Raw genomic sequence first — 8,539 nt, 5'->3', positions numbered from 1 at the left:
ATGGTTAGCAGATAGGTTGTTCCTTTAAGTACTAATTTCTGGTCTTGAACAAAGGGGTCCCGCTCTCTCATGGCCGAGAAGGACATGGTTTATTAGTTGGACTATAAACCAATTATTCAATAGAGGATCAGTGGTAACTTAAGAAGCAAGATGTATTTACAGGGATAAAGCGGTAATTTTGACTTAGCTGTAAATACGAACAACCTATGAAGGATCGACTTACTGATTATGGTTAAATCAAATGGACATAGATATATCTACAGTGAGAAGAGTGCAACCATCAAGCTATAGTGGTATGTCTCGATGGTTAATGAATATTGATTAATTTGGGTTAAAGAGTTTAACTGATTAATCTCAAATTGTTGGAGTTTATGATCTGTAGGTTCATAAGGTCTCTCTACAAGCTCGTAAAAGATTAAACCTTGGGTTAGAAAATTGAGCAAATTTGAAGTGTTCAAATTCGAAATTGAGATTTGGAATCTGAAATGTTCAGTTTCAATTTTAAGGTTTGGATAATTATATTTGATATAATTAAACGTTTAAATTTATCGAAACTAAATATTGATTACATGAATAGGATTCATGTTTAAAATAGGTGTTTTATTAATTTAATATTTGATATTAAATTATTATTTAATTAATTAAATATGTTTAATTAATTAAATTATTTAAACAAATCTTTTTTAATTTATAAATTTCAATATTCAGAATTGAAACTTAATTCTATTTAAATTTGATTTTATTACAAAATTAAATTTAATAAGAATTTGGAAATTTAAAAAAAATGGTTTTAATTCTTGAAAGTGGGTTTATCCTAATTTCATTTTCTTAGTGGATTTCTCCCCAATTCAACACCTAGGCCACTTAGTTAATGCATTCTGAAGTGTCAAAATGTTGAAAGACTAAGTGCTTGCATGGATTAATTGAATAAATACATCAATTTTTCAGAATTTAGTTCATGCAATCTGAAATTTGTAAAAATTTATGCAAAACTCTTTTTACTCCCAAACCCATCTTGTTCTCTCTCAATTTTGAGTTTCCACCACTCATTCCAAGGCTGAGAATAGTAGAGAAGATTCTCTTGGTGGTCTATTGAAGAAATTGAAGGTCAATTTCATGGATTAAGCAAGGAGCAAGTGGAATTCATCAAAGGTATACACAATAAAACCCTCTTTATGTTAAAAACTTATTTTTGCATGCTTTTGACTCAAATTAAATGTAATTAGAGTGCTTAATGATTCTGTTAGCTTTCGTCTTCTGCATCTTTACTCTCTCAGTTTGTTTTCCCCTTACTCTGGCTTGAAAGATTTGGAGTAAGGTTTTCTAAGCTCAAAGTGGCAATGTCAGTAAATTGGAGTAGTCAAAATCGATCTACTCATCACCCTTATTACATATTTTCTTTCGCTTCCTTTTTTTTCCCGTTTTACTCATCATCATTTTTTTTTCTTTCGAATAGAAAGGAAACTTTATCAAGGAAGGTTGCTTTTATTTTAGCTTGCCCACATGAGTTACGTGAAAGACATCCAACTACGGGCCGACTTGCCTTTAAAAGTGCCTAAGCTTACTCATTCCTTTGGGGCACTTTAGCTCAGAGGGAAACTACAGGTGCCATAGTCACCCCAGGTTAATCATACTCTTGTGGAAGAGAACTAAACCTCTCCTTATTCCCAATTCTCTCGTTTTTTTTTTCATTTTTCTCTTTCTTTTTTTTAGGCTAAATGGTGATGTCAATTGACTACATCTTAAAACATGCATTACTAAACTGAACATTGGAAAAAACTAATATTCGTCACTAACCTTTTGGAGTGAAAACAAACATATGGCCTCATAATTCGATTCTAAGCAAACAAGAGCCAAGATAGATCAATCTGACTTTGTCTTTCCACAAGTGACTGATGCATAGCTCGTAAACTCGCTTACCTTACTTAATTAACCTCAAGCCTCTCTCTATGTTTTAAAAACTGGGCATCCAAATGCCTTGCGCTCACGACCGCTATTGAGGGAGGCTCGATGTAATTGAATAGAGCTCGACCAATTGGGAGAGGGATTGTGATGATCATCTCAAAGATCACAAGGTGCTGATAGGAGACGGATCCGTAGGTTTTGTGATAGAGTCTAAAATAATTAGTTTAGGGCTAAAATACCAAGAAAACCTAATTGGGTTCCAAAGCAACTCACCAAACTCAAAATAGCCAAAGGAGTGTCAAAGGCAATGGTTGGACCCACGGCTAGATGTGCTGAGGCACGCTAGCACGATAGATGGGTGGGGTGTGCAGTAGGGCATGGCCATGGACGTTGGGCGCAAGGCAGATTTCATTTCATCAAATCCATCCATAATCACTTCAAATAACTTTCAAGGAACTCAAGAGAGACCTTAGAACTTACTAACCTTAAATTTTGGAGAATTAACTCCCATGAACAATGCCCCAAACAGCCTCTAAAAATAAAACACTTCGATTTTACCCTTTTCACCGACCACCTTCAAATTTCTTCAAGTTTCTCAATCTTCCCAACTTCAAATCTTCACAACAGCCCACAATCAACTTCCTTAATCATTTTCCTCAATTTGGCTCAAGAAATTTTGAAATGGCATGAGTGGTTTGGAAAAACCAACTACTTTCTTCCATATTTTATACACAGTCCAAATCACCCTCTTACAGCCAGCTCCTACTTCCTTCCTTTAACGTGGTTGTTGCATGCATATCCACCTTCCAGCTCTTCTTTGATGTGTCGTCAACCTAAAACTAAGTCCTCCACCACTTACTTCACATGTATGAGGTGTCCTTTATCGAGTTAATCCTTTTCCACCTCTTACTTCGATCATGTGTGAGATGTCCTACCCAAGTGAATTCTTCTCCACCTCCAACTTCTCTTATATGATGTGTTTTCATCTAAAGCAAACCTACACCACCTCAGCGTCATCTGTTTCTTCCCTTTAAGTTTTCACCTAGAATTCACTAAATTTCCTCCAATTTTCTTCTAATTTAATTCCTTAAGTAATTTATATTAAAAATTAATTCCAACTTCTAAAATCCAAATCTTTCCAACCTCTAACCTTATAAATAATTTCACCCAATTCTCTACTTTATTTAGTGAAACTTAAGTGAAATTATTTAGGAGAAGAACTTATAGTTACTACCTGCATATTGATCTTAAAACACATCTTTTACTCAATTCTTTTACTCAATTCAATAGGAAAAGAAACAATTTATTAGAAATAAATAAACTAAATAAATTCATTTGTTTCAAAGAACATAAAATACTTTCTTTGGTCCCCTAAAAATGTGAGTTCGAAATAAGAAAAATAATGAAAAACTCTAAATATTTGACTGCTATCAACTATAACATGAAAATCATGAAAAAAAACATGTATGGAAGCGTCTAGCTATTCCCATTGGCACGATCATGGATTCATCCTGTCATTCACCGATATGTTCTTGTCCGTACCTAAAAAACATAACATAATAAAGGGTGAGTATGAAATACTTAGTAAGTAACTCCAATATTGGGGTTAGGCTATGTATATATGTCCAATAAATGTAAACACATTAGTGAGACATGCATAATTCAACCATGTGTATATGACCGCCTAGTGAACGATTTAACCCATCCTAACATACATCTAGTGACACGTAGGCTCCCATAATAATATAAAGGTGAACCCGTCAATCTATGAAACTGTAACATAGTAATGAACTCATTGGTCCACAGAGCTGTAGCATATTAGCGAACCCATGGGTCCACAAAGTTGTAACGTAATGGTGAACCCGTCGGTCCACGAAACTGTAATATAATGGTGAATCCATCGAATCACAGAGCTATAACATAATGGTGAACCTGTCGATCCACGGAACTATAATATAATGATGAATTCGTCGGTCCACGGAGGTGTAGTATAATAGTGTTAAGAGGACAAGCAGTCACTTTCTTATTTTAACATTTAACTCATCATCAATAAGATTCATAGCATAACTCATGATACATGTCTCAAAGGCATACATATTCATATATGCAAATAACATCATGCTCTTAGATTGGTCTATCATGCTTCTCAATATTATCAAACAAATCAAATAATATCATGTTCATAGAACAGTTCTATTCATGTCATGCCTCTAAACTTTATCCAAACAAATGAAATAACATTTTACTGTCTAGGTCGTCTGACTCAAGGGCGGTTCAAGTAGTAAGATTACTTACTAGGCACTGATAAAATATTCAAGCAGAGCAATCTCCAACAAAAGTGTCGAATTAGAACCTACAATCATAATTCAAAATTTAAATTTAACTTATAAGGCATAATTTCATTCACCAAATTAACCAAAGAACTCTAAATAAATTGGTTGGTCCAAAAATCACCTGAAGACCCCAAATTCAGCACAACCCAATAGCTAAACTGCCAAAATCAACCTTTAATTTTTTATGGATAGTGGTTCGAAGCTTCAAATCAAACCTCCTAAATTACGATCGAGTCAAAAATCAAGCCGATACTTAGTGGCCATCTAAAATAATCAGTAAAGACTCTAAAACTTACCAAAAGAAAGCACCAAACGCCCAGAACACCACTGGACAACGTTCCAATAATCTCTTAAATCTCCAATCTAGCACTTAAATGTCATGGGTAAATTAAAACCCAACCTAAAATTAAATGAGTATTCAAGATATTTCAAGAAACCCACAAATCCAACAAGAACTTACAGAAAATCAAGATTCCGGCAAAAACCCACCGGAATGACAGCGCCCACCCAGACGGTGACCGGCGCCTGCAATGCGACGGGTGTCAAGGCCGTGAAGCGGAGGCAAATTGGTGGTGGGAAGAAGAAAACCTCTTTTTCTTTTACTCAAGTTATATATATAAATATTTTGTTTTTTTTATATTCCCTTTTCTTTCTTTAATCCTCTATTTTCCACAAAATTTAAATCAATTCATTCCAAAATTCTAAATCCCCAAATTAAATTCAAATTCCAAACCTTTTATCACTTATAACTTAAATTGAATTATAACCCAATAATTCAATTTTAACCAAAAAAAAAAAAAGATAATTAAATTAAAATTATGGATGTTACACCTAAATTATATAGCATGTTACACTTGAATTGTAGTTTTCTTAATTTTTTGTATTTTTCATCCCAAAGATGAAAAAAATGCTTCCTTTAGGGATTCGATCCTATTAGTTCCCATGTCTATTAGGCTACAATTCAGTTGCCATGGCTGCTTAGGCTATTATGACCGAAGGATTTACTTCGGCCTGCAGTCAATTTATTCAAAATATTAATAATTATAGTCAATTAGGCCTTTATAGATTTTACCTCATCCTCTTCATATAACCTTACTATTCTTATGGTGGATACTCTTTCATTGAGCCAATTGTAACTTGTAATAGTCATATCTTCCAAAATAGCATCAGTTTTCGAGGCAGTTTTTCCAAAAATCGATCCTCCAATAGTAGCATCCAAGATGGATGTTGTGTCACTGGTCAATCCATTATAGAATAGTTGCATTTGCAACCAGTTGAGGTATCATATTGTGGCACCTTCTAAGAAGATCCTTAAACCTTTGCCACTATCAGAACAGCGGCTTGCCAGATTGTTAACAGAATGTAATAATTTCTGGCCTTAATTTAGTTTTAACTGGGGAAAGTACTTGTTCAAGAAAACTTGAGCAATCTCCTCCTACATGGTGATACTGTCAGAAGGGACTGTCTCCAACCCATTTTTAGCACGGTTATATAAAGAAAAATATAACAATCTTAGTTTAATTGAATTATAAGAAGTACCACTAATCTTTACCATTCCACAAATTTCAAGGATATATCTCATGTGCTTATAAGGATCATCTATGGGACATCTTTTAAAAGCAATATTCCATGGCATCTAGATCAATGCAGGCTTCAGATCAAAATTATTTGCAATGATTTCAGCATGAACAATCTCGGGTTGGGCTATAGGCAAAATTGGTTGGAAGTACTCTCTAATGGCCTTCTCAGAAGCTTCCTCTACCATCTTTTCAGTTTTAAGTTTGTTTTTCTTAAAATTTTTCCTAAAAGTTCTTTCTATTTCTGGATCAAAAGGTTATTAGACTCCTTGGTATGTAGCATATGCCACAATACCTTCACAAAAGAAAAACAAAAATAAAGTATACCTTAGATTAAGATCTATCCAATCCCTTGAATATTAAACAAATTTGTTACTTTGAACCTCGGCAACGACGTTGAAAACTTGATGTCATCAATTTGGTATTATCGCAAATGCATGGGTCAAGTTAAAGTAAAATGGTCAAGAGACTGATTATCGTCATTTGGAAATCAAATGCCTGTATTATGCCTAGCTATTTTAGAATTGAGTTGATTTTATCTAAGGAACAATCATATGATAATATTTTGATTTTTGAAATTAAAGAAAACGAAGAATGTAGAATTATGAAATCCAAGAGTCAAAAGCGTTCAAAAGTGTTGATTTTCTTAATTATTTCATTAAGACATGCAAAGTATTCCTATGGAATAACATGGTAAAGATGTGTTTAAGTCTAGAAACTATTATTTGAATGATTATCTTCCAATAACAATCTTTTCTCATGCAAACCTAATTGATTACTTATTTTTTGAAACTAAATTAAGAAGCATGACACTAATATTAATCATAATCAACTTTTATTAGCAACTTAACTATTCACATTATAGATTACCTAATGATCCAATTTCATAGATTCGGTTAAACATGTAATCTTTCCAAATGAACATTGAACGTAACGTACATTTATGTCAACCAATGTATATCAAGCACAATAATACTGAAAAACGATCAATAACACAAATCCATAGAAAATACTAATGTATTAACTTAAATCCATAAAGAAGTTCATCAACATCCTAGAACTTGAATGTTTAGCTACTCACTAATGTTACAAACATATCCTCGTACATTGCAACAACTATAATCAATAAAGAAAAGTAAATGGAACAAAGAAAAACCACTCTCAAAGCAATCTACATCGTTGAAGCCCATCAATCTCGACTCAATTCTCACCTCAGGATCTCGAACAACCTCTAAATGAACCTTTAACTTTCCTCACTTTTCCTCGACTAAAAACTCTCTCTAGGGCCCTGAATTTCGTGGGGTCATTTGTTCCCCTCGGCAGCCAAAATATTAGGATATTATATAGAAAAGAAATTTAAAAAATTACACTTTTTTCCTAAAATAGTTTGGCGTTGTGGTGCTACCTTCAACATGCGCATCATCTAGTCTCTTCTGCCGTAGCCCTTTTGGGCGCTGCGACACTTCAAGCAAAGCGCCATAGTGCTATGCATTGCGCTACACTGATTCCCCATATTAGTGCTCTCCGACGCTCCCTTATTTCTGAGCAACTTGACTTTTTCTCCCATTTTCTTCCCTTCTTTCAATGTATAGCTCGGTTTTAACCTCTTTGAGCATAATTAAATTTTTTTTCGCTCAATTGGACAGCGAGTCTCCATCTCGAACATAACCTTGAAATCACTAGCAAACGATATCAAATCTAACAAAATCATATTAAAAATTATCTTAAATCAAGGGCAAATAATGTACATTTTAAGTGTGTTTCAGCTAGCTTCATGAATCATTAGGATTTCAACATGATTTAAAGTAGTAGTTTTTATAATCTATTATAGACTGCCATAATATAAAATATCTTCTCCATGTACTAAGTAACCTATTTAAGATCTAGCTAGTGTGGGTTAGATAAATAACCTACATCTTCACAATCAACTAGATTAGAATTAAATTTATTAGGATAAAATAAATCCATTATAAGCTAATTCTTAAATAAAGCATATGTTTAACTTTGTACTCCAGTATAATCCTTTTGGAGGAATGTTATATGTAACAAAATTACTAAAAGTAATACAACTTGTAGTAAATTAGTTAAGATATATAAGTGCATATTTTCTAAAATTATGGTCCACAATAGGAGTGCTCAATGATGGACCTAGTTGATATAAGATCTTTTTTGTATAAATTGACATAATTCTATTTGTTTTATGCTTTATTTGCTAGCTAAGACAAAACTTTATTTTCTAAAATTTTCATCATAGTTTCTTTTTTAAAAAAACTTTACTGTATTTGAAATCTTTTCACAAGTTTCAATTATAAACGAGTACGAAATTGGGCTATAATGTTAGTTGAGAACCGACATCATAGAGGTATAATGTCAATGTCAGTTGTCTTTAATGTTAGTTGCCCGACATTGAATATCTAATTTGAGCTAATCAGTTGAAAACCAACATTATAGGGGTATAACATTAATGTCAGTTGTCTTTAATGGTAGTTGCTCGACATTGAATATCTATTTTTGCGATAATTAATGTCTGTCATTGTTTTGTTATATATAAGTTAGATAACATGCAACGGAAGAACTCAAAATCAATAAACACCATAACTACTCTTAATTTGAGTTTAAAACATACTACTCATAACAAGTTCACAAGTGGGTTTGAGTTATACATTACCTTTGAAGAAAACTCCACGAATTCAGCAAGAAATCCAAAAATTTGAGCTTGAATCT

General features: G+C 33.1%; 1 long non-coding RNA gene across 1 annotated transcript; it reads right to left on the bottom strand.

The window, feature by feature from the left end:
- Positions 1-3,192: 3,192 nt before the first annotated feature.
- On the bottom strand, positions 3,193-4,858 carry LOC120068065 (uncharacterized). Its single transcript, XR_005479079.2, has 5 exons — positions 4,699-4,858; positions 4,535-4,607; positions 4,360-4,456; positions 4,201-4,258; positions 3,193-3,447 (listed from the first exon to the last, which is right to left on the bottom strand). It is a non-coding gene; the product is annotated as an uncharacterized LOC120068065 (long non-coding RNA).
- Positions 4,859-8,539: the final 3,681 nt, after the last annotated feature.

This window comes from Benincasa hispida, chromosome 12 (genome assembly GCF_027475165.1).
Source record: "Benincasa hispida cultivar pf3 chromosome 12, pf3_genome.v1.1, whole genome shotgun sequence".
NCBI lineage: Eukaryota > Viridiplantae > Streptophyta > Magnoliopsida > Cucurbitales > Cucurbitaceae > Benincasa > Benincasa hispida.
Note: the sequence above shows the minus strand (reverse complement) of the source record. Positions and strands in the feature narration are given on the sequence as shown.